This window comes from Aotus nancymaae, unplaced genomic scaffold (assembly GCF_030222135.1).
Source record: "Aotus nancymaae isolate 86718 unplaced genomic scaffold, 86718_ANA_hifiasm-v0.15.2.pri h1tg000019l, whole genome shotgun sequence".
Lineage (NCBI taxonomy): Eukaryota > Metazoa > Chordata > Mammalia > Primates > Aotidae > Aotus > Aotus nancymaae.
In genome coordinates this window covers 37,119,826-37,147,186 of record NW_026988431.1, presented here as the reverse complement: position 1 = coordinate 37,147,186, position 27,361 = coordinate 37,119,826, and the positions used below count along the sequence as shown (strand labels likewise).

The 27,361-nt window shown below is 41.3% G+C and overlaps 1 protein-coding gene across 2 annotated transcripts in view; it reads right to left on the bottom strand.

The window, feature by feature from the left end:
* PLS1 (plastin 1) overlaps window positions 1-21,309 on the bottom strand; it is a 109,862-nt gene extending 88,553 nt beyond the window's left edge. The window contains exons 1-2 of one of the 2 annotated variants that reach the window (XM_064378776.1): window positions 21,193-21,277; window positions 16,744-16,854 (exon numbers count right to left, since the gene is read on the bottom strand). The gene's annotated coding sequence lies outside the window, so the exon portion shown is untranslated. Of the gene's footprint in view, window positions 1-16,743; window positions 16,855-21,192 lie in introns of both variants that reach the window. The other variant, XM_012437095.2, reaches the window with a different exon arrangement.
* Between the last annotated feature and the right edge of the window lie 6,052 nt (window positions 21,310-27,361).

Genomic DNA, 27,361 nt, shown 5'->3' with positions numbered 1-27,361 from the left:
TTAGCATTTTTTTATTCCTATAACAGTGTCTGGAAAGACTAAACATTTAATAGAAACAAGCTTCCATTCTGGACTGCAAGGAATTAAGCGTGTTTACAAGAGGTTGACGTTCATGTCTAGTTAAGGCTATATGTACCCAAAGGGGTATAATTTTATTCCAAACCTCTAAAAAGGTTGTCTGAAGCAAAAAAAAAATTCTTCCTAGTTACAAACACTTTGGAAATGTATCTTTTTTTAACCTTAAAATATGAAATGCCAACTGTATGGATTATTGTGACAAGTGCTTGCGATCACTGGCTGTTTTAGTGGCTAACTGGGCAAGGCTCCATTGTGATTAGAAGGTGGTTGAAACTGCAATTAAATAACCTACTCAAGGTTACAAAGCAATTTAAATAATCTCGACTCAAGGTGAATATGAAGGACATAAATAATTGTGTCACTGGCTGTGTGTGGTGGCTCGTGCCTGTAATCCTAGCACTTTGGGGGGGGTCAGGGTGGGCAGATCACCTGATGTCAGGAGTTCAAGAACAGCCTAGCCAACATAGTGAAACCCCATCTCCACTAAAATACAAAAATTAGCCTGGCATGATGGCAGGTGCCTGTAATCCCCACCTCGGGAGGCTGAGGTGGGAGAATTGCTTGAACCTGGGAGATGGTGGTTGCAGTGAGTCGAGATCGTGCCACTGCACTCCAGCCTAGGTAGCTGAGCAAGACTCTGTCTCAAAAAAAAAAATTGTGGGCCAGGTGCGGTGGCTCATGGTAATCCCAGCACTTTGGGAGGCTGAGGCGGGTGGATCACGAGGTCAGGAGTTCAAGACCAGCCTGGCCAACACAGTGAAACCCCATCTCTACTAAAAATACAAAAATTAGCTGGGTATGGTGGCAGGTGCCTGTAATCCCAGCTACTTGGGAGGCTGAGGCAGGAGAATCACTTGAACCCAGGAGGTGGAGGTTGCAGTGAGCTGAGATCATGCCACTGCACTCTAGCCTGGGCGACAGAGCCAGACCCTGTCTCAAAATAAATAAATAAATAAAAAATTTTTAAAAATTGTGTCACTAAACAATACACACAAGTCAACATGAAAATGAATAGGTACAAAAAGCAAATAGCACTACAGTCCATGCTGATGACGTGATCACAGTCAAATGGCCTGTTGTTGGGGTCCCAACTAGAAAAACAGATCAGAGACCAAAAATTTAATTAATGATATAGAAAAATAAGTGATTAATTGTAAAGGAAGAAAAATGCCTATTTTTTTGTTCCTATATCATTTAGTGTTCTTTCTCTTCTGCTAGTGTGTACCTTCCTCCATCATTCTTTTTTCTCGACTTTATCCTTTATACAAAAGGTAGAAAACATTAACAAATGAGAAAAGGGGCATCTGAAGAAAAGTCTTCATGTTTGCTCCTGCTATTTTTTCTGAGACTATCATCTTTCAGACTACGGGGCAGGCTTATCCATTGGGAGATACCCTTATCTTTATGTTTCCATGAGGACCTATTATCAAAGCAGCACCTCTGGCCTCTTTGCACTTCTTTCTCACTGTCCTCCATAAAAGGGGAATCGATTTACCTCACTGGAAAGATGGTGTCTTGGGCCCACTGAACCTCACTCCTCTACAGGAATGGTTCTCAGACTTTATATGTAATAGAATCACCAAAAGGGCTTGTTAAAATATGGATTCCTGAGTCCATCCTCCAGAATCTTTAATTCAGTTTGTCTGGAAGGGAGATCAAAAGTCTGCATGTCTAGTAAGTTTCAAGGTAATGCTAAAGCCTCTTGTCTGAGGACCACACTTTTAAAAACACTGCTATACTGAATGGAACTGAAGTGGGTTTTTGCAGAGTGGGGTAGGGTAAAGTGCTAAACATCACTGTCCTTACATGATTTGCCCGTTACCTCTTCAGCAGCTGCTTGTCCTCAGGACATAAGCTCTCTTCCTCCTCCACAAGGTAAAGACCCAGAGGCAACTGTTCAGTGGGTTTGCCTGGGATGTGGTGAGTAGACATTAAGCTTCTGGGAAGGATATTAGGAAGGCCATTTGGCCACAGGCCCAGGCTGCAATCCTGGTCCAGCTCCACCAGGAATAAAGTTGACATTTCAAATTCCATTTGAGAGATCTGTATCTATTTCTCAGTTGGTTCAAAGAATAAAGGAAAGAAGAGTGTGAATTGTCAGGCCCCTCAAGTAAGAGCATCCATCATGATCATGATTGTGGAATGATCAGAAATATAACTAGGAATTACAAAGTCTGTGACCTCACTCTGGAAGCAGAGTGACCCTGTCTTGTCTCAGCCATAATGCTGAAGCCAGATGACATCATCTGTATACAGTGAATAATGTTCTTGCTCCTATGGAACATGCTTTTGCCACCAAAGTAAGGTAAATGAAAAGAAGATATAGGGTCTTCAGGAAATTCAGCCTACATTACTTCTCTGGGTCAATCATCAGCAGTTGTCCAGATCACGCTGGCTGCCTCAACAGCCTCCTTCCCACTCACAACTAAGCCAAGCCCTGGGGCTATTCTTCAGTGCCTTGGACACCTCTTCACCACCCCCACTCTACCCTCCTTTTCCATCCTTGGGTCTGGCAGCTGTTTCTGTGCTGTGTTCTGCCCACCCTACCCAGATCCTACAGATGGATGCTTCTGTCTCAATTTTCAAATGACACACTGCCTTCACACCCTGTAGTACAGCCAGGCTTGCTTCACCTCTGCCCAGCCCCACCCCCTGCCACAGTTCTTGAAATCCCCAACAGCACTCAACACTTCCAGTCACTCTTTCTCCAGGAAGGAAATCTAGAGAGCGAAAGATTTTCCAAAGAGCAGCAGAATTAAAACACACCCTCCTCCACAAAACAGAAAAAGAAAGCAGCAGGTGGAACCCACGCCAGGTCTCACACTCTGTAGCCGCCATACTCCTGGGGCACCCATCACAGGCTCTTGAAACTCCTCCTTCACCAAACTAAGAGCCTCTCCTGGCTGCCAAAGGGATAAAATGGCACCCATGGGCCAAACACTGCCTGGACACATGTCCTCTGTGGCTCAACAACTGTTGGATTTTTTTAAATTTTGGAGCAAATATATAAAAATTAGGAGATTAGCATAAAATTCAGATTTCTGTTTTTTCATTTAAAATCAGAATATCTGGCAATACTGTGCCCACATGCCTACCTGGTAACACTGGGCTGAGCCAGGGATGCTGTACCCTTTAGATAATGTGTGAACCTTCAAGTCTGGCACAGGCCTTGTGATTCCCTGCCATCCCTGTTCTCTCACTGCCTTCTTCCCCAGAACATACCTGAACGACCACCTGCTTCTGCACACATTTCCGCCCTTGGTAGTTAAGCGTAAGCTCTACTGCCTGCTGCTGCTAATTTCCTGAGCTATCCCTGAGCTGTAATTATATGGTATGGTGCTGTTGAGAGAAAGAACATATGTATTCTTTCTCCTCCTCAGCTGGTGGTTGCTTCCATTCTCAGTCATGAAACTGTATTTGTACAGATCATGAACAAATGGCAAATCCCAAAGCGACCTGACTCACAGAGGGTGAGGAGAGAGAGGGTATAAGGACTCAAAATAAAAAGACAATCCTTTTTGTAACATTTCTAGTTCCTTAAAAGATCCATACTAATGAAAGAAAAGGTAGCCATATCCTGTATTGTTACAGGACAGAAATTCCATAATCAGAACTTACCAGTGGTAAGTTTACAGTGTACTTAATTTTTAATTAAACATAAAGCAAATAAAAGTATGTTGTGCTTGGTAAGACCCTGTCACCTGTTAGTCCTCTTCATTTAGCCATAAGCTATATAATAATAGCTTAGAGTAGAATTTTTCCTAACAGGAAACAATCACAGTGCAATAAAAGTGTACAAAGATCTTTTCTTTTCTTGAGTCATCTGTTATGTGCATGTACAATGAACTGGTTGAAGATATCACTATGTCATCCTATGACCTCAGTGTCACAGCAAAAGACACACCCCGGGCTGGCACAAGTGTGGGTACCTTCTGAATTCCTGGTCTTTGCCCATAAGATTAGATTAGTGAGTCACTGTTAAGGTAAATACTTGCTTTTCAAAATCCTTCCTTCTCTTTCATACCTCTTTCCTTCTAAGACCAGAACTTATTTTTTTCTTCGTTTTTTTTTTCTTTTGACACAGAATCTTGCTCTGTCACCCAGGCTGGAGTGCAATGGCATGATTTCGGCTCACTCCAACCTCCGCCTCCCAGGTTCAAGCAATTCTCCTGCCTCAGTTGGAGTAAATGTTACCAGGTAGCTGGGATTACAGGCTTGAGCCACCACACCTGACTAATTTTTGTATTTTTTGGTGGAGACAGGGTTCCATCACATTGGCCAAGCTAGTCTCAAACTCCTGGCCTCAAGTGATCTGCCAGCCTTGGCATCCCAAAGTGCTGGGATTACAGGCATGAGCCACTGTGCCCAGCCCCAAGACCAGAACTTAAGTGGGAAAATAAACTGTATCTGATCCTAATTCTCTTTCTTCTCACACTTCCTAGGATAAGGACAGATTCTTTAGTCCTTTTCTCCTGGTTCAACATAAAACAGGCTCAAAATTGGCCAGGCATGGTGGCTCACACCTGTACTCCCAACACTTTGGGAAGCTGAGGAGGGTGGATCTCCTGATTTGGGAGTTTAAGACCAGCCTGGCCAACATGGGTGAACCCCTGTCTCTACTAAAAATACAAAAATTAGCTGGATGTGGTGGAACATGCCTGTAATTCCAGCTACTCAGGAGGCTGAGGCAGGAGAATCACTTGAACCCAGGAGGCAGAGGTTGCAGTGAGCCAAGATCGGATCACTGCACTCCAGCTTGGGGGACAGAGTGAGACTCTGTCTCAAAAAAAAAAATAATAAACATAAAAAATAAAACAAAATTAAATGAGGGATTTTTTTTTCTTTTTTCGAGACAAGGTCTTGTTGTATTGACCAGGCTAGACTCTAACTCCTGGGGTCCAACTGATCCTCCCACCTCAGCCTCCTGAATAGCTAGGATCACAGGCGCACAACATCACCCCTGGTTGGTGAGGGAAATTTTAAATAGTCCACTAGAAATCTTTCAGTTAAATTCATTTGAGCTCTAACCTTTTCTACTGATACAACTAAAGTAACAATGAAGGTAGGACTAAGGCTATATCTACAGTGGAATGAGCCACGAGGATGATGAACAATGATCCCTTTGGAATATGATTTGCAGGTCACAGAGCACCTTCTCATAATATATCTCATACAACAGAGCATTTTGTAAACCTTACATACAAATACAACGTATCTGTATTATGATTTTTGCGCTGGACACGATACATCATTACACTGTAAATCCAGCCCTGCCCCAATTCTCAGTGTTAATTCAGTTAGTTCAGAAAAAGGAAAGGTCTCAGCATGCTGTTTATCCAGAGTTAGAATTGGAGTTGATTATCTTTTCTCATGGACAGAAACAAGTTAAAAGTAACCAGTGAGAGCTATTAAAACACTTATTTGCTAAATTCCTCTTTCAATGATACACTTGTTTCTTAGGAAAAATAATATTTTAATCTTTACTCACCACTTCTATTTTCTTACATGGTAATAAAAAAAATGGTCCATTGACTTTTGCACATATATTTCAGTACCTAGGGTAGGATAATATGCCATTGAGAGCTCTGGCTTTAGAGTCAGAATTCTTGAGAATGAATATAGACTCTGCTTCTTCCTAACTATATCACCTTAAACAAGTTATTCAACCTTTCTGAGTCTTGGTTTCATAGCTAAAAAGTTAAGAGGATAATAATACCAACTTCACACAGTTTCAGGGAGGCTTAATTAAAACAAAGGGCTTAGAAAAAGGCCTAATATATATAATAGTAAATGTCCAATAGATATTAGCTATTATTTTCAATACTGGTGATTCATGATTATCATAAAATCAGTGGTCCTCAAAAGCAATATGTATGTGCACTTACGTGTATAGTACGTACATACTATATAGATAATACTACATACATACTACATATAATACTATATACATATTATTTTAAAAAAATTTTTGGGAGACAAGATCTTGCTTTGTTGCCAAGGTTGGAGTACAGTGGTACAATCGTGGCTCACTGCAGCCTCAAACTCCCAGGCTCGAGTGACCTTCCTTTCTCAGCCTCCTGAGTAGCTAGGACTACAGGCACATGCCACAATATCTGGCTAATTTTTAAATTTTTTGTAGAGACAGGGTCTTACTATGTTGCCCAGGCTGGTCTTGAATTTTTGGCCTCAGATGATCCTCCCACCTTGGCCTCTCAAAGTGTTGAGATTACAGACATGAGCCACCATGCTTGACCAATTTAAGTAATTATTAGGGCAGTTCAGTATTTATTTGTGAGAATAAAACAACACAGAGCTCTTTCTGGACTAGGGGGTGGACAAACTCAGCCTGAAGGCCAAATCTGGTCCACTGCCTGCTTGCATATAACCTGTGAACTAAAAACAGTTTTTACATTCTTAAACAGCTAAAAATCAAAAGAATAATAGTTTGTGACATGGGAAACTTATAGGAAATTAACATTTCAGTGCCCACAGATTAAATTTATTGGAAGACAGCTATGCTTATTCATGAACATATTGTCTACGGCACCTTTCATGCTACAAGGACAGAGTTAGGAAGTAGAGACAGAGACCATATGAAACACAAAGCCTAAAATATTTATTACATGGCAGAAAAAGTTTGCCAATTTCTGGTCTAGACTGTTAGCTCTATGATGGTAGAGACAGATGAAGCCTAGCTTAGTGCCTGAGCCCATTAATGAATGAATGTGGAACCAACACGAAAAGCCTGAGACGGGGCTCCTCATATGCGGTAAAGATAGTTGTTCTCAAACAACAGAGAGCCTTTTTGAAAACTGGGTAAGAGAGGACTGCCCCAGTCTGTGCAGCCCAGCGAGGGTCTTTGCCATCCTATGATTCTAATGGTGGAATTTGAGGCCACACTGAAGAGAGTAGAGAAACGGGACATCAAAAGGAGAAACTAACAGAAGAATTCTGCATTCATCAAAAACATCCTATTAAGACAATATTAGAATCACAAAAACAGAGAATTCACTTGGGAAAAAATCATATTAAAAAAATCCTATGGGCTTAGTTTACCTCAAGCCTATTTTTAGATACGGCTGCTTAAAAGGTTTACAAAGTCTTAAGCTGCTATATATAAGTATGATCCAAATCACAGTAAATGTTAGATCTTACTGTACTCTGTGCTAGTTAGACAATATCCAGAGTGTCACGTTCAACCTACAGAGCCTTATTTTTAAGGTAATTTCATGACATTCTGGTTTCTAGAGGTGAGCTATCTGCATGGTGATAGGTCTAATCTAGGCACCATTCAAACAAGGCAAGTTGATGGAACTGGAGAATATTTGCCATAGAGATGAAATTGTAGTGCCCAATCTAAATGAACGTAATTCATATAAAACACTTCAGAGTGCCTGGCACATAGGAGATACTCAAAAAATACAAGCTTCGTGGAAGCGATGGCAGATGGATCAATAGAGGTCAGGAGTTTGAGACCAGACTGGCCAACATGGTCAAACCCCGTCTCTACTAAAAATACAAAATTTAGCTGGGCGTGGTGATGCACATCTGTAATCCCAGCTACTCAGGAGGCTGAGGCAGGAGAATCCTTGAATCCGACAGGTGGAGACTGCAGTGAGACAAGATGGCACCAGTGCACTCCAGCCTGGGTGACAGAGCAAGACTCCATCTCAAAATAAATAAATACATACATACATACATACATACATATAAGCTTTGATCATTAGCACCATCAGCTGAAGTATTATAATGTAAAAGAAGCTAACCTTATTGTTATATCCTTAGAAGGTATAATCATATACACAATTGGAAATCAGGTTGCTAAATCAGCCATACATAAATTATTACAAATGTTATTAGTTTATGGCAAAGTTTACTTATAATTTTTTATCAGGTGATATTTATATCACTAATATTCAGTCCACTTTTCTGTGTCTATTAAAGAGACTTTGGCAAACGATTTAACTACTTCTGTTGCTCTAAAACAAGGGGTGCAAAAGACATTTATTGTTCACTGAATATCCATGTGCTTCCTCTCACTTCTAGGCCCTTGCTGTTAAGCAGGGTGATGAGATTAGTTCTAGCCAATAGGCTGTGAGTCAAAGTGATTTCTGTCACTCTAGGCCAAAGCATTTCAGAGCTGGTATGTGATCATCCAGTTTCCCTTCCTCTGGTGGGACCACTTGAAAGCCCCATGTTAAGAAAGCAAAGTCACAAAAATTACAGCAGCCTAGATTTCTGAGTCATTGCATATAGGTCAGCTGCCCTGAAGAACAGCCAATACACACTGACATTTACATGTGCAAGACAGCAATGGAGATTTCAGGGTTAATTCGTTACTGTAACACAGACTACTCTATCCTGACCAATACCAGAAAGTCTGATATTTTGATAATATAGAAAGAAATTTTGTATCAATCTGTGATTAATCATCTTGGGGAGTTTACAAAAATTAGCTGAATAAGCAGGGAAATATTCCAAACCTTCCTGAGACAGCTATCTGTGCAACTTTATTATTTCTATTTCACTTCAAGTTCATTCACAGATTATTACATCTACTCCAATTCAAAGATAAATATTTAAAATCAAATCCTCTCTGCCACTCACTTATTACAAAAACTTGGGAGGTGACTAAGACATACATTGAGCAATATGACCACTGGCAAACATACTCAGCTAATGTTGTTCTCCCACATAGCTCCCTGCCTGCTTTATGACCCTTGGGCTTCATTTTCAGAAGACTTGTGGCAGGAATTAGTGCCCCAGGCAAAGCTGGCTTAGTTTTCCTTTGTTAGCAGTCAACAGTCACTCAGTTGATTGGACTGGCCAATTTCAGTGGGTCCCTAAACACAGAGAGATGCTATCTCCTTTGGCTGGCAGTAAAAATATCCAGTAAGGTAAGGACTCAAGTCTGTGTCCTTTGATACATTCCTGGTTTAAAACCACTGGAAACTCTGGACTCTAGCAGGAAGCAGGGTATAGGCTTCCACAGCCCTTAGTTCAAATCTCAGCTCTTCTACTGACAAGCTATGTGAGTCTCAGGCCTAATGACACTGCCTCTCTGAGCCTCAGTTCCTACCCTCTTCACAAAGCATTTTGAGAATTACTGGAATTGATGTCAGTGGAAGTACTCAATATATATTGGATACTTGCTGCCATAATGCAATGGAATTCTAAAAGTTAATCTGAATTTCTATTAACTTGATGTTTTATTATAAGCAAAACAACATTCTCTGCTACATTTAAGCAGTGAAAAATGTATCTTTGGCTTTACCCTTAGGTTAGATGCTGTCTCTTAATAGTCATGAAAATAAACTTCACTACCTAATTTGATAATTTTTCAATGTGATCAAACTCTTATTAGGAAAACATATCTTGAATTAAATTTCTGCTCCTCTTCCAGAGGCAACTGAATTTTTTAAATTCCTAAGAATTTCCCAGCCAAGCATAGTAGATGGCTCATGCCTACAATCCCAGCACTTTGGGAGGCCAAAGCGGGAAAACTGCCTGAGCCCAGGAGTTTCAGACCAGCCTGGGCAACATGGCAGACCCTGTCTCTAAAAATAAATAAAATAAAATAAGATAAATTTTTAAAATAAAAATAAAATAATTTCCCCAACCACATTCTGCTGATTTCCAATTCTGATCATGTATTTTTATACTCCAAGTAAGTTTCTCTGATACTAAAAATCAATGTCACCACAGGCTAACCAGAAAAAAAAATTTTCCGACAAATTCCGACACTGGAGCATTCTACAATGTACCTGACTGCTGTTCCTCAAAACTCTCAAGGTCATCAAGAAACAAGGAAAGTCTGAGAAACCGTCATAGCCAAGAGGAGCCTATGGAGACACAGCAACTAAATGTCATGTGGTATCCTAGATGTGATCCTGGAACAGAAAAGGGATTTTAGCTAAAGACGAAGGAAATATGAATAATCTATGGACTTTAGTGAATAATATAACGAGATAGCTTCATTAATTATAACAAATATGTCATACTAATTAATGTAAGATGTTAATAATAAGGCCAAGCACGGTGGCTTACACCTGTAATCCCAACACTTTGGGAAGCTGAGGCAGATGGATCACAAGGTCAAGAGATCGAGACCATCCTGGCCAACATGGCGAAATCCTGTCTCTACTAAAAATACAAAAATTAGCTGGGCGTGGTGGAGCACACCTGTAGTCCCAGCTACTTGGGAGGCTGAAACAGGAGAATCACTTGAAGCCGGGAGGCAGAGACTGTAGTGAGCCAAGATCATGCTACTGCACTCCAGCCTGGTGACAGAGTGAGACTCCATCTTAAAAAACTAAAAAAGATGTTAATAATAGAGTAACAGTATGTCACTGTGGAGGTATATGGGAACACTGTTTCATCTGCTTCATTTCTTTGTAAATCTGAAACAGTTCTAAAAGATAAAGTCTATTAGTTTTTTTTTAAGTCACCACAATGTGATATCACTTCACATGTATTAAAATGGCCATAATTTAAAAGACAGATAATAAAGTGCTGGTGAAGCTGTGGAGAAACAGGAACTTCCATCCATTGCTGGTAGGAATGCAAAATGGTGTAGCTGCTCCAGAAAACAGTTCAGCAGTTTCTCAAAATGTTAAGTGTAGATTTACTACATGACCCAGCAATTCCACTTCTGGGTATACGCCCAAGAGAAATAAAAATAAATGTGCCTAAAAAAACAGTTCACAAATGTTCACAGCATTAATATTCATAATAGCCCCAAAGAGGAAACAACTCCAATGTCTATAAACTGAAGGATGAATACATAAAATGTGGTATGTCCACATAACAGCATATTATGCACAGCCATGAAAAGAAGTCTTGATATGTGCTACAACATGAATGAACCTTGACAACATTGTACTAAGTGAAATAAGCCTGACACAAAAGGCCACATATTATATGATTCCATTTATTTGAAATTTCAAGAATAGGCAAATCTATAGACAGAAAGTAGATTTGGCATTGCCTAGGGTAAGGGCAGTTAGGGAGGAGACAGTAGAAGATGAGGAAAGTGCTAATGAATACACGGCAATGAAAATATTGTAAAATTGACTATACACTTTAAATGGGCAAATTGTATGCTATTATATTTTAATAAAACATTTTAAAAACAATGTCATGTGTATCAAGAATACTGATGAAACATTATTTAATCCTATTCAAAGTGAAGATTTTGACAATATGTGGTTGATACGAAACTCTTTAATTTCTCTGAGAAGTCCTGCTGCTTGCTTTAGTAATACCCTTAGGGCCTCAGGGCATGATATAGTTTAAAAAGAAAAGAAAAAAACCCAAAACTGTGCATAAGGAAGTTCTAAATGAACTTTGGTATCTTTTCTAGATTAAATGAGCAACATGTACATCACGAGGTCTTCCTTAAGTGTGCCTGAAATGTGAAACAGTACGTAGAATATTCCCACTGATATTTAATAATACATTAACGTGCAAAAATGGGTACCCTATTGTACAGTGCTTCAGGATTCAGTCATTTCCTCTGAATTACTAGAAAATTATAATGTTTTCAGTTCTCCCATTATTTATTGTCCTACTGGTATGAGAAATGCTTATAGTAACCTTGCAGAAATACTTCAATTAAGGCTTAGTCTCCCACAGAACAATATGTATTACATAGGGAGAATATAACTTTGTAAAATATTTAGAAAGTTTAATCTTTTTATCCTACACATTCCAGAGGTACATTAGCAGGAAGCATAAGTTTAAAAGAAAACTTTATTCAAGATAAAAGAGATGGATATTTTCCCATGTTAATCAACTCTTATTTCAAGAACTCGTTTCACTGTTAACATTAGATAAACTATGATGCTCCGTAGTTGAGGGTTAGTCATAAAATACATTTGGACTTATATAAAAATTGCATCTAAATTCATAGAGAAATTATTTTATCTGGTCAGTAACAGAAGAAAATATGAATTGGCTGGAAGAGCAGTACGTTTGGAGCTAGACTGAAGTCCCATGAGGATATGGACTCTATATCTGTCTTGGTCATCACTGTAATCCCAATGCTAAACCCTGACATTTGGCTGGGCATGGTGGCTCACACCTGTAATCCCAACACTTTCGGAGGCCAAGGCGGGTGGATCACGAGGTCAGGAGATCGAGACCATCCTGGCTAACACAGTGAAACACTGCCTCTACTAAAAATACAAAAACTTAGCCTGGCGTGGCGGCACATGCCTGTGATTCCAGCTACTCCAGAGTCCAAGGGAGAAGAATTGCTTGAACTTGGAAGGTGGAGGTTGCAGTGAGCCAAGATTGTGCCACTGCACTCCAGCCTGGCAACAGAGCAAGACTCTGTCTCAAAAAAATAAATAAACCCTAACATTTTTTCAAATGTTGAAATTATAAGACTCAGTTATGAGTTCAATCTCTACCACTTCCTCATCAGGCAACCTCAAGCAGGCAAGTAATTCTCAATGCCTTGGCCACTTGTCAGTGAAAGGAAGCAAAATCAGAAAGCTTTTTAAAATATCAATAAATGTCTTACTTCTTTATCCTGTAGTTGACTAGTTACTTTCACATTCACCATCTTGTTTAATCATCAAACCTACAGCTGAAGAGAAGGTCTCCCTTCTCATGGGGTCAGAAACAGAATCAGACTTTGACTTGTCATCCATGGTTCTGATCATAGGCCAACTGGTTTCAGGTATCTAAACTTTAAATTGCCCTAAGGCTCATTTTAATTGACCATTAAATGTTCAGAGATTTTCAGATTATCTTTTACACTGATAATCTTGAATTTCACTTGACTGTTTCAGGATAAGAAAGGGATTAAGCAAATTGCTATTACTGTTATTTTCCCCAAATTAACTCACTTCCATGACAACTTCTGATAAAAAAAAATCACTGGGTTTTTGTGAGCTGTGTGTCACAGCTGGCACCTCACTGACCTAAAACTGCAATAACTGGGTCACTCTGAGAAACATTTCCTTGACCAAAAGGGTGTCCCAGTGATCCTAAACCTGGAGGGAGTGGAAGGAAAAGGGAGACTTCACCAGGAAATAATTCTGAGAGCTCTCCAGGAAAAGACAGCAGAAGTCTTTGAGAAGTTTTGGTTTATTCACAAAGGTTATAAATACTAACGATATCAAACTAGAGATTCTATTATATACTAATTTTATATTGTCGTTCCACCAAATTATTGATAAGGGTCATAAAACCCTAAGCAGACACTCATTTGTCAAACCTCAAAATTTTAGTAAGTATATATTTTTTTTATGTTTATTTATTTATTTTCTCACTCTGTTGCCCAGGCTGGAGGGCAGTGGCACGATCTTGTTTCACCACAACCTCCGCCTCCCAGGTTCAAGTGATTCTCCTGCCTCAACCTCCCAAGTAGCTGGGATTACCGGCATGTGCCACCACACCCAGCTAATTTTGTATTTTCAGTAGAGATGCAGTTTCTCCATGTTGGTCAGGCTGGTCTCAAACTCCCAACCTCAGGTGATCCACCTGCTGTGTCCTCCCAAAGTGCTGGGATTACAGGTGTGAGCCACCAAGAAGCCAGTACGGCCAGAAAAGATGGCACTTAAGATGGCAAAGTGAAATGAGACAAAAAGTACAATTGTGCCACTGATCAGTCACCATAAATAAGTTGGTTCTGAATCTGCTTTTCTTTTATTTCGACAATTTAGTCTAGATTGTGAGCACCAGCCATGGGAATAACGTGTCGATGAAGCCAGTACTTTCTACCTACAAGGTGAAGCATTTTCAAATTGCTTGATCAATATCAGTTTTAGGCCAGAGATGATCATACATCCACTTTGGATTTTATAATTTGCGATCCAGAAGTATAGACTTACTCTTTTATTCATGGAGTAAATAAAAGAGGGGGAAAGGTTTAGAAAAGTAGCCCTTGGTCCAAGGTGTAATTAACACGACTGATCCTTCCACACACATTTACCAGTGTCTTAAACTCAAATCCAAATTCTATTTCGGCAGCACTGCTAAAATCTCTTATTTCTTAGTTCTCAAAAAAATGAAGGAGCTTTGGTCATCTTTTTTATAAAAACATATTTCCTGGAACTGGATCTATACACAATTTAATGTATTGTGTTCTGATTTCTGCTAATATTTTGGGTCAATGATACCCCAAAACCTTTTGCTTTTTATCATGAAGAAGCCCCCGAGACACCTTCTACCTTACTAATGTGTCCTTCCAATTCATCATCAAGAAAACATAGTTTCTCATGTTTTCTTTGTGGTCAGCTTGGATCTTTTGAAGGAGGCATGTCTGTTTGGAGTGAGTTATTAGCCAGATATTCTCTAAGGTGTTTTTTGTGTTTTGTTTTGAGGCAGGGTCTCACTTTGTCACACAGGCTAAAGTGCAGTGGCATGATCTCAGCTCACTGCAGCCTCAACCTCCTGGGTTTTGAACCCAGCCTAAGTAGCTGGGACTACAGGGTGGCGCGATCCCCCCACCTCAGCCTAAGTAGCTGGGACTACAGGCACACGCCACCATGCCCAACTAAGTTTTTTTTGTAGAGGTAAGGTTTTGTCATGTTGCCCAGGCTGGTCTCAAACTCTTAAGCTCAAGTGATCTGCCTGCCTCAGCCTCCTAAAGTTCTGGGATTACAGGCATGAGTCACCGTGACCAGCCAGTCTCGTAGTTTTATAGCTGTGAATTGCTCACAAAAGTCAATCATAAAATTTAGTTTCTCGTAAAGTCTAAAGTCCCATCACCACTGGACTTTATGAACAAAGCTATATCTGACTCTGCTAGGAAATATTTTCTGATGAAACAAGTGTTTTAAGTAAGAAAAAAAACCTCTCCCAATCATCTAACTCCTTGCCCTTTTCTGTGCCTACAATATTACTATAACAAAAAGCAATGTGCCTTTACAGAAGCCATGCCACGTGTCTTACCAAAAACAGCACATAGGCACTTTTAGACACAGTGCTGAAAAGAAATCAGATGATCAAAGTTGAACAGCCTCACATCTTATGTGACCTTACATGTCAGCAAAACCAAATTTTGATTCTAGCAATCAAAATTGTATAACCATTTTATAACCAATAAACCCATATGTGGCACAAATGACTCTTTCTCTCTGACATTCATCATCAGCCAAAGTAAAATGTTAATTTGGAACTGGATGAAGTGACAAGCTTTTGGATGTTGAGAGAAGTCATGAGGGCCAGGCACGGTGGCCACGGCCTCAACACTTTGGGAGGCCGTGGCAGGCGAGTCACTTGAGGTCAGGAGTTGGAGACCAGCCTGGCCAAACATGATGAAATCCCAACTCTACTAAAAATACAAAAATTAGCCTGGCAAAGCCAGAAGCTGTGGCCCTGTTTTTCAGATCCAGAAAAGAGGCCCTGGGAACACAGAACCACTCAGGGGAAGGCAAAGCAGAACCAGGAAATAGAGAGCTCAGGCAGCAAGGGAGGGAAGCACGCTCTCAGCTGGGTTCCATTTTGAGACTCCCGGGAGAGAATAATTTCTCTAAGTAATTAGGTTCATCAAGAGGAAGGGGAGGAGCACATTCTGTCGCAGGTCAAAGCTGGGGCCTGCAGTTCTGGCCTTTGAATTATTCGTCTTTGACCTGGGCTCTTTCCTGAGGTATCCACACCCACCTCCAATTAGTCCACAGGGACTTCACAACTCCCTGATCATAAAAATTTGGGGAGAATATGTTCACATCTGGATTTTTCCTGGGGATTTATAGCCATAGTTCAAAGGCCTGATATTAGGATCATGACCCATAAATATTTCAGGAACTTCCAGCAGTGTATTCTGACACCCCAGGGAAAAAAATCCTTACACCTGGTCACTCCAGAGTTTTTAGGCTCCTACACAAGGTGAAGTTTCCCAGTTTCCCATCGCCAACTCCACAGACATCCACTAGATGACCACCAACTTACTCCCTTACCACAGCTCCGCTCCAAAAGAGGGTGGGGGCAGAACAGAAGTGGCTTTAATGGTGTATCCAGAGAAAAAGCTGCTGTCTCTTTCTCTAGGAATGCCTCAGGATTTAGACAAAGACTAAGTGAATTAGCCAGGTATGCTGGTGCATGCCTGTAGTCCGAGCTACTTGGGAGGCTGAGGCAGGAAAATCACTTGAACCCGGGAGGCAGAGGTTGCAGTGAGTCAAGACTGCGCCACTGCACTCCAGCCTGGTGACAGAGCAAGACTCTGTCTCAAAAAAAAGGAAAAAAAAAAAGACTAAGTGGAATGGAAAAAAAAAAAAAAAACCAGAATGATTTATCACTGTTGTTTTGGTTTTTTAAAATGTGGCTCAAAGAATGTTGGTGATTCTACTAGCTGAAACCTGTGGCCATTTAAGCATCTGTTAGAGTTACCTCAGAAAGAGCTTTGCATTTTTGTTTAGACATTTGATTAAGTTATTTGAGCGCTCAGTGTGTAAAGTCAGATAGGCCTGGGGTCAAATCTCAGCTCAGCCACTTATAAACTGTGTGACCTCAGATGAATGCTTTTATCTACCTCTCCAAGCCTCAATTTTCTCGTGTAGAAAATGACGGTAGGCCAGGTGCAGTGGCTTATGCCTGCAATATCAGGGCTTCGGGAGGCTGAAGAGGGAAGACTGCTTGAGGTTAGGAGTTCGAAATCAGCCTAGACAACATAGCAAGACCTCATCTCTACAAAAAAAAAAAAAAATTCATTACCTGGGCAGATCTGGGAGACTGAGGCGGGAGGATTGCTTGAGCCCAGGAGTTCAAGGTTACAGTGAGTTATGATCGTGCCATTTCACTCCAGATTGGGTGACAGACTGAAATCTTGTTTTTAAAAAATAAAAATTAAAAATAAATAAAATTAATAATTATTGTACCTATCTCATAGGATGGTTTATAAAGATGAAATTATATATTACTTGTAAAATATTTAATATAGTGTCTGGTTCATGGAAGACATTCTGTAATACTAGCTATTAATATTACTATTATTTTAAGATATATGTCATTTTACAAAGGGCCATGGTAAACACTAGGATTTAATATTTGGACATTTAAGTGTATGAGACATTAGCTTCAACATACTACCTGATTTTGCATCTGCCTAATCAATTTTCACTAATGTCATGATAAAATATATATATATATATGTAAAATATATAAAACCAGGCCAACCCTTCCCTTCCCTTTTGCTAGCCATTTCTCAAGCTCATTTGTTTGGTCTCTCCTCTCAACTGCTCTCTCTCTCCTTGACATTTTTTTTTTCTTTTAGACAGAGTCTCGCTCTGTTGCCAGGAGCCAGGCTGGAGTGCAGTGGCACAATCTCAGCTCACTGCAACCTCCGCTTCCTGGGTTCAAGCAATTCTCCTGCCTCAGCCTCCCAAGTAGCTGGGACTACAGGTGTGCGCCACCACGCCCAGCCAATTTTTGTATTTTTTAGTAGAGACGGGGTTTCACCATGTTGGCCAGGATGGTCTCAATCTCCTGACCTCGTGATCCGCCCACCTCGGCTTCCCAAAGTGCTGGGATTATAGGTGTGAGCCACTGCGCCCAGCCTCTCCTTGACATTTTTAATGGACCATCCTTGTCTGTAGAAATATGAAGATGGTGATCACAGTGTGCAAGTCAATGGCAAGGATGTGCCATCCAGCAGCTCCCTCAATGCTGTGTGCAGCTCAACGGAAAGGCTGTGTTTTGATTTGCAAAATGGCTATGATTTGCAAAATGCAACATCTGTTCCAAGTAAACAAATATTCCAAACCACCTCTTGAACTGGAATTTTAGATTCAGAAGCGCTGCTTTCTGTCTTGTTTTTCCAGGTAGAATCTGATCACAATTGTCTCTCTCTCAACCTTACCTCACGCTCGTGTTCTTGGGTTATAAACACCACCTTTTGGTGCCACCCTCCTGGCCTACCCTCACTGCACCTGGCCTACCCTCTCCAAAGCCATTGCTCACCACCTTCTGGTAGTGTAGAATGTCTCTAGGAAATAGACTCTTACTCCCAAGGACTTTGGGCCAACCCATTTGTGTCATCTGCCTTTGACAAGCCAAGCTACCATGACCTTTCCAGACTTCAGCTCCCCAGTGTGCAGATTCCTAGGAGCCTGGCCTCACTCCCTCCTTACTGTGTATACTCAACCTTGAACTGGCCAACAGCCTGTGTTTCACTCTTCCAATGACACACACATTCTCTCATCGGCCACTAAATTTCCCCTTTAGATTGCTTTCTGAGGGCTTTCAATCCGCAAAACATCTCGAACTGGAGCATCTTGCTACCAACTCAAATTAATTTGGGGAGGCTGAGCATGGTGGCCCAGGCCTATAATCCTAGCACACTGGGAGGCTGAGGCAGGTTGATGGATTCAAGACCAGCTTGGGCAAAATAGTGAGACCCCCATCTCTAAACACAAAAGATACGAAATAGCCAGGCATGGTGGCACATTCCTGTGGTCACAGCTACTTGCGAGGTTGAGGTGGGATCACTTGAGCCCGGGGAGGTCAAGGCTGCCACTGATCATGTCGCTTCACTTCAGCCTGGGTGACAGAGTGGGACCCTGTCTCAAAATCATCATCATCATTATCATCATCATCTTAGGGCCAAGAACCTTAAAAAGTAAGAGTTAATGAGAAGAGCTTGGGTCTAGTAACAAGGAAACTTAAACAGAGCTTCTGGTTATCTCACTAACTAACTTAGTTAAGAATATCTGAGTCCCTCCTCTATACAATTAAGGGATGGTCTTGATAAAGTGCTACCATATAGCGCTAAGATCCTAAATGTCCACCCTCCCCATGCCAAAATGCACTTATTTATTTATTTATTCATTCATTCACGTAACAACTATTGAGTGTCTGATATTGCAAAGCAATGTGCCAGGTATTGTGAGGGGTTAAAGGTCATCCTTCAGAGAGCTTATCATCTAGAATGGGAAATAAGACAATCACATCACTAACTATAAGAAACAGAGACAATATCACAATTGGAAATACTTCTAAGATAAAAAGAACATTATAAACCCATTACTAACCCTGAAATTCATTTTCAACATATCTTTCCTTCTCTGCATCTAGTCTTTTACCACATGCTTCTTCCTTTACATTTCTTAAATCTGTGCCCTCCATTCTCCCAGTGACAGGCTTCATCCAGGGCCTGGACAACTGCTCCCTAGTATATTTTTATGCCTGTCTCTAGTACTTCCCCTAACTAATCTGTGATCTATTATCAAAATCTGAGGAATCAGAAATGGACTTGGCTGCTGTCTTGATACAGCTCTAAGATGGCCTTCCCCATATTATAGAACCACCGCATGAAATCCCTTTACAAAACTATCCATACTTCACTTCCTTCCCCTACTCCCTCCCACAAACAGTGGCTGAGAATATACTTTGTGCTTAGTGCTGGGTAGGATGTTTAAGTCATAGGCTTTAACCTCCAAGAGCTTATACAACCTGTCAACTTCCTCGTCAGGAAGTTGGGAGGTGCTAAAATACTCAGGATACTATATACAATGGGGATACTAACAGCACAAACAACAGTAGTAAGTGCTATAGGGTTCAGAAGAGGGAGAGCTACTTCAGGCTATGGCAATCAAGGAAGGCTTCCAAAAAGAGGTCACACCTGAGCTACACCTTGCAGCATGGGCAGGACTTCAATACGGAAAGAGGCAGGCAAATAGGCATTTTGGGCCAAGGGCCCAAGTGACTGAGGGAAGGAAGGAGGGTGGTTTCAGGACCAGCAAATTGTTAGGTGGGGCTTCCATGAGAGGGCACTTTTTAAAAGAAATTTATGAGGTACTAGCAAGCTTAATAAGAGAAACAACTAATTTTCTGATTAAGCCAGACTTCGTGGTATAAGAAGATAAAAGAGAAAAAAGAAGTTTAATAATCGAGGTAAAGAAGAATATCAGCAGGGAGTGGTAAAAAGACCCCAGAAAATGAGAAAAGCTGGATCCCAGGCCTAGCTTTGCCAATGAGGGGCTTGGGTGGCCACAGCAAGTCATCCAACCTCGCTGGTCTCAGTTTTCTCATTTGTAAACTGAAGCAGCTGAACTGAATGACCTCGAAGGTCTCTACAGTCCAAAACTAGACCAACTGTATATTATTTCTGCCATTAAAACATTTATCATGGGAGGAATGAAGGGCGGCAGGATACCTGTATTCCCTTTCCATATAGGTTTCTCTTTCTGAACTTAAAATTTCTTCTTCCTAAACTTACTATTTCTATACATGTATGCCTCCATATTACAAATTTAACACTTTACTACAGAATTTCATTACATAATTCAACTTAAAGAAGAGCTGATTACGAAGCTGGTGGAGGGTGTAAAAGTACTTGCTTCAAGTTCAGTGTGTGCACCCTGGCCTGAAATCTTGCTTCTGGCTCACAGGTTCTTGAAGAAATTTATGCAGCATAGCTTAAGCCTCACACAAACATCCAACACCGCGGCCCGAGGGGAAAATATCACTGTATAAGCCATAAAATGTGACACAGTAAGTAAAAGGGGAAAGTGCGAACTCTGTCACTCATCTAAACGACCGCTTCCATTTAATAGTACCAAATGACGCCTGAAATACAGTAATAATTGAAAAGTTAGGAGGAAATCTTAAATTTTGTAAAGTCTCCACTTGAAAATGCAGCTGAAACACGGAAAGTTTATTTGCAGTGAAATTCGCTGAAAACTGACATTTTAATGCCGCATCCAGTGGTCCCTGTGCTCGAGGAAAGGTACTAAAAAGAGAAAGCACGGATGGGATTTTACTCCAGCCCTATTGATCCTATGCACCAAAAGGCCAAAGGCAAATAAACCAGTCACAGAATTCAAACAAAACAGGCTGGATAAGAAAGCCTCACTGGCAGCCACCCAAAGTGGAAAATAGAAAACTTAATGAAATACTTTACTTCATTACAGGGAATCACAATTCAGTTTTCAGGCTTATAGTTCAAGCAGTGTAAATACGCGATTTAACACCTGCGGGCACTGCCTGCCCCGAAGCGAGCCCGGAGGACCGCGGGCGCCGCACTGCACAGCCTGGAGACAGACGCGAGCTAGGGGACCGGGAGAGACTGCCCCCGAGTCGCCGCGCGCCCCCAAATGAGTAACGCATCGCTTTCCATCTGTCTGTCCAGCCTTCCTTTTGGGCCCTATCCCCAGCCCCGCGTACCTGCCACGGCCGCCGTTCTGCCCTCAAGAGCTCAGCTCCCACTGAAGATCCAAGCACCTGCAGGTCCACTCTGCGGCTACTTCTCCGCGCCCGCCTAGCCGCTGCGCTCGTGCCACTGCGCATGCTCGGTCGGCACCCGGGCCCTCAAACTCTGAATCCACTTGCCAGGTTTTGCCTCCGGCTCCCAAGGGAGGGAAGGGGAAGCCCAGAGTCTGGGTTCAGGCTCCGGGTGAAAGAGTTGTTGCAGGCGTTGAGGGCGTGAGCAGGGAGAGGTGGAAAGGCGCTGCAGCAATGTTCTCTAGTAACCACAGTTACCCAAGCCTAAAGATGATCACCTACACCCTGGGAATGAGTTTAGCACAGCGGTTCTCAAACGAGCTTAGATCAGAATCACCTGGAGGGCTTTTTAAATCACAGATCCCAAACCCAGTTTCCTATTAATTTAGGTCTGGAGCGTAGCGCGACAGTTTGCATTTCTACCTTGTTTTCAGCAAAGAAAACCGGTGCTACTAGTCTGGGTACCACACTTTGGGACCTGCTGGTCAAAGAGAAAGGTATTTGTTATTAAAGGAAGACTTGTTTCTCTCCCCTACTCTTTTTTTGTTTGTTTCACTTATTGCTTCCTTTTCATTTAACAGCCACACCTGATTAAAATAAATATATAACTAAAGCCCACACTCAAACAAAAGTGGAATATTTTCTCTCGCATGTGAGTCAAGTAAATGGAATGCTGCCTCAAGAGTTCTCACATACTTTGCCTGAAGCATAATCGTAGTTGTGGTCTGTCCAACTCAGTCCGGAGAACAGAACAGTTTTGCTGCTCCTTTAACTCAAAGTCTCGCGTGCCCCTTCTGCGCCTAGCACAATACCCAGTCCAGAATAGGCACCCAACCAACCCTGGCATGGGGAAAAAAATAGGTAACAATAGGAAAAAAAAGGGAAGTTGAAATTATTTTTAAGAACCCAAAGAAATTGGACGAGTAATGAACTATGCAAGTAGGTGGGCCACGGAGAGGAAAGAAAAGGAATTTTTCCCACCTCTCACCTAGAGAATCAGGTAAATTTAGTATCCTTATCTGGTTTGAGATATGCAGTGGGAGTTAAGTAAGTTCTGACAAAATAAAGCAAAAGATTTCTTTAAAAGGTAAACATAAATTTAACATATGACCCAGCCATTTCATTCCTAGATGTTATCCAAGAGAAATTAAAACATGCTTACACAAAAACAAGAATGCTCATAGCAGCTGTTTTTCACAATAGCCCCAAACCAGAAGGAGCCCAAATGTCCAACATGTAAATGGAAAAAAAAAATTATTGTACATTTAAACAATGCAATATGACTCAACGATAAAAAAGAAGAAATACTCTCACACAGGACTCATATGGATAACTCTCAAAATCAGTATGCTGATTTGAAGAAGCCAGAGACAAAACATACCGTATAATTTATATGACGTACAAACTAACCTATAATGACAAAACCAAGGTTGGTAATTGGCTGGAGCCTTGGGTGGAGGGAAGGATAAACTGCAAAGGAGCAGTAAAAATATTTTTGAGGGGAGGGTGATGGAAATTTTCTGTTTTGATGATAGTGACAATCTCACAGGTGTATGCAACTATGGTAGCTAAGTTGTACATTTTAAATATGAAAAATGTGTGTAAATTATTCCCCAATGAATTTGATAAGAAAACACTTTAAATGTACTTGTGATCTGTTTATTTAGTGGTAATATTGACCAGGGTAACTTCATGAGGAAAGGTAGATTCTAAATATGGTGTAACCTGATTTGGGAGAGGTAAAATAAAAGTCATGCTCTGTAAAGGAAGCTAAACGTAATCCGTATAAAATGTCTGTAACGACTCTCTGTAAAAGCAGCCAACCCTAAGATGTGATTTGTAAACATACCATTGATAAAAGTATTTCCCAAAAGTGTTCCTAAGTGTAAAATGATAACTAAGGTATATCATTAGAAATGCACAACCAGGGCCAGGCACGGTGGCCTGTAATCCCAGCACTTTGGGAGGCCAAAGTGGGTGGTTCACGTGAAGTCAGGAGTTTGAGACCAACCTGGGCAACATGATAAAATCCTGCCTGTACTAAAAATACAAAAATTAGCCAGTCGTGGTGGCGGGCACCTGTAATCCCAGCTACTTGAGAGGTGGAGGCAGGAGAATCGCTTGAACCTGGGAGGCAGAGGTTGTAGTGAGCCAAGATTTCACCACTACACTCCAACCTGGGTGACAGAGTGAGACTGTCTCAAAAAAAAAAAAAAAAGAAAAAAAATGCACAACTAATGCATAATAATTATAAAGAAAATTGTTATCTGCTTAACTGATTGTATCACTATCAATGAGAAATAAAGTATTCAAACTGTGTTTCCAGGAGCACTGAGTTTCACGGAGAGAAAAAAACACAGGGTTCTGGATCAAGGACTCCAACCCAGACTACTTATATATTGTAATATCTTGTGAAATCTTATTTGATAAAAGGATTTCACTGATAATTTTTTTCTTTTTTTTTTTTGAGACAGAGTCTGGCTTTGTCACCCAGGCTGGAGTGCAGTGGTGCGATCTCGGCTCACTGCAGCCTCTGCCTCCCGGGTTCAAGCGATGCTCCTACTTCAACCTCCCAAGTAGCTGGGATTACAGGTGTTCACCACCACACCCAGTTAATTTTTGTATTTTTAGGAGAGACGGGGTTTTGCCATGTTGGCCAGTCTGGTCTCAAACTCCTGACCTCAGGTAATACACCTGCCTCTGCCTCCCACACTGCCAGGATTACAGGCGTGAGCCACCACACCAGGCCATCACTAATAATTAAAAGAGCAATCGTGGCCGGTCGCGGTGGCTCACGCCTGTAATCCCAGCACTTTGGGAGGCCGAGGTGGGTGAATCACGAGGTCAAGAGATCGAGACCATCCTGGTCAACAAGGCGAAACCCCATCTCTACTAAAAATGCAAAAAAATTAGCTGGGCACGGTGGCGCGTGCCTGTAATCCCAGCTACTCAGGAGGCTGAGGCAGGAGAATTGCCTGAACCCAGGAGGCGGAGGTTGTGGTGAGCTGAGATCGCGCCATCGCACTCCAGCCTGGGTAACAAGAGCGAAACTCCGTCTCAAAAAAAAAAAAAAAAAAAAAAAAAAAAAGAGCAATTGTTTGAAAACAATTGAAGTAATAGCATCAGGTAGGAAGAATTCATAGAGGAGAGATGGTGTATTTGGTGGACATAAGTATTCTGGTAATCAAAAGTGTACACTGTTCTTTGGCTTGCAGAGCAATGAGAAAAAATTTATACAAAGATTTTTAAACTACTTAAAAATGTACACTATAGTTATAGTAATCATATGTTCCAATTTTTCTAGGATAGTCTTAATTTAAATATTTATCACATAAATTATATTCAATCATGTATTCCAACTGTTGGTTGAAAAAAATATCTTTTAAGCTGGGCAAAATAATGATAAAATCACCAACTGAACATAAAACAAGGATAAAGCAGGGCATGGTGGCACATGCCTGTAATGCCAGCATTTTGGGAGGCTGAGGTGGACAGTTCGCTTGAGCTCAGGAGTTCAAGACCAGCATAGGCAATGTGGCAAAACCCCATCTCTTAAAAAAAAAAAAAAACTAAAATTAGCCAGGTGTGGTGGCATGTGCCTGTGGTCCCAGCTTCTCTGGAGGTTGAGACGAGAGGGTCTCTTGAGCCCAGGAGTCTGAGGCTACAGTGAGCCATGTTCACACCACTGGACTCCAGCCTGGGCAACAGAGAAAGACCCTATAAAAGAAAAAATTGAGCTGCTACTGGGTAGTTACCACTTAAAACACTTCACAGTGTTTACTGTGAATATCCATGCCAACTATAAGAAATTATTCTCAATTTATAGGTGAGAAAACTGAAGTACAAAATGTTATTTTTCCCATGATAACACAACTAAAGATAAAAAACTAAATACAACTAAAATTTTAATGTCTTTTATATAAAGACAATTTTTGCTGATTTCACAGTTTCCAAGGATCCGTCTGAATTGTTAATTTATTTTTCCAGGCTCATTGATACTGGGAGGGCTACCAAAAAAGCAGAGCTTCAGTGATTACTGCCGTCATCATCTTCACTATCATCACTAATATTTGTTCCATGTTTTCTATGTGCTGGCTACTGTGCCAAGAAGTTCATGTGGTTTATTTCATTTAATGTTCATGAGGACAAAAGTGCAGATTCAGTAATAATAGATAAGAAAGAGAGGGAATGGCAGGACCAGGATTCTAACCCAAGAGCTAATGGCAGGCTGGGCGAGGTGGCTCATTCCAGCATTTTGGGAGGCAGAGGCGGGTGGATCACTTGAGGTCAGGAGTTCAAGACCAGCCTGGCCAACATGGTGAAACCTTGTCTCTACCAAAAATACAAAAATTAGCTGGGCGTGGTGGTGTGCGCCTGTAGTCCCAGCTACTTGGGAGACTGAGGTGGGAGAATCACTTGAGCCTGGGAGGTGGAGGTTGCAGTGAACCGAGATCACACCACTGTACTTCAGCCTGGGTGACAGACTGAGAACTTGTTTCAAAAAAAAAAAAAAAAGAGTGAATGGCAGAACCAGTATTCAACTCCAGTTTTCTGCTATTTACAATACTGGACCCTGCCAAGTTATAATGTATCCTGTACTCTAAGGGAAAAATATTGGCATTCTGGATTATAACTGAGTCTCTGTGAATGTGGCTAATGTTAGTTCATTCCCCAGAGCCTGATGGTTTCTAACATGCTTGTAACCATAACACCCCACTGTCACCCAGCCCTGATCAGCATCCTGAAATCAGCTACTATATAGGCACCAATTTTACAACCAATTTTAGGAAAAGTAGGTACATTCTGAATGCTACCAGCAAGTGTGATGTGACCATATTTGTTTTATTTGGCTGTTTCTTTCCAGAACAAAATGAGTAGAGAAAAAAACATATGTGAGAAAGACTAAGATTCAATATTCAGTCCGTGGCCATACCACCTTGAGTGCTCCTGATCTCGTGTGCTCTCGGAAGCCAAGCAGGTCTGGACCTGGTTAGTACTTGGATGGGAGATTCAGTATTTATTTCAACTCTGAATTTATGATTTTTTTCTCTTCTTTTAATCATGTAGAGGAGAAAACAATAATCTGAGAAATAAGTCCAAAAAAAAAGGACAAAACTTCTCTCTCTCATGAACACACACACATACACAATTTAACACACACTGTTTTGATCTAACACAGATAAGATCAAAATAGCCAACAAAGCACACACACCTACACCCACCTACCACCTAAAATCTTATGAAATGATAAAGGATATAATTTTGTTTATTTTAATTATTATTATTTGTTTTTGAGACATAGGGTCTCACTTTGTCACCCAGACTGGAGTGCAGTGGCAGGAACATGGTTCACCGCAGCCTCCACCTCTGGGGCTCAATTGATCTTCCTGCCTCAGCCTCCTGAGTAGATAGAACTACAGGCATGCACCACCACACTCAGCTACTTTTCATATTTTTTGGACAGACAGGGTTTCACCATGTTGCCCTGTCTGGTCTGGAACTCCTGAACTCAAGCGATCTGCCTGCCTTGGCCTCTCAAAGTGCTGGGATTACAGGCCTGAGCCATGGGGCCCAGCCAGGAGATACTTTTAAAAAGTAAAGTCCGGGCATGGTGACTCATGCCTGTAATGCCAGCACTTTGGGCAGCCAAGGCAGGCGGATCACCTGAGATCAGGAGTTCAAGACCAGCCTGACCAACATGGAGAAACTCTGTCTCTACTAAAAATACCAAATTAGCCGGGTGTGGTGGCACATGCCTGTAATCCCAACTACTCAGGAGGCCGAGGCAAGAGAATCTCTTGAACTCAGAAGGCAGAGGTTGTGGTGAGCCGAGACTGCACCATTGTACTCCGGCCTGAGCAACAAGAGCAAAACTCCATCTCAAAAAAAAAAAACAGAAAGAAAATAAAGTAAAAGTAAAAGAAGGCTGGATGTGGTGCTCACGCCTATAATCCCAGCACTTTGGGAGGCCGAGGCCGGTGGGTGACCTAAGCTCAGGAGTTTGAGACCAGCCTGGTCAACATGGTGAAATCCTAGAAACAAGAAAAAATTGCCATCGGCAAACCAGAAATGTTGAGAAAAGACAGAATGCAGATAGATGAAATCTCAGAGA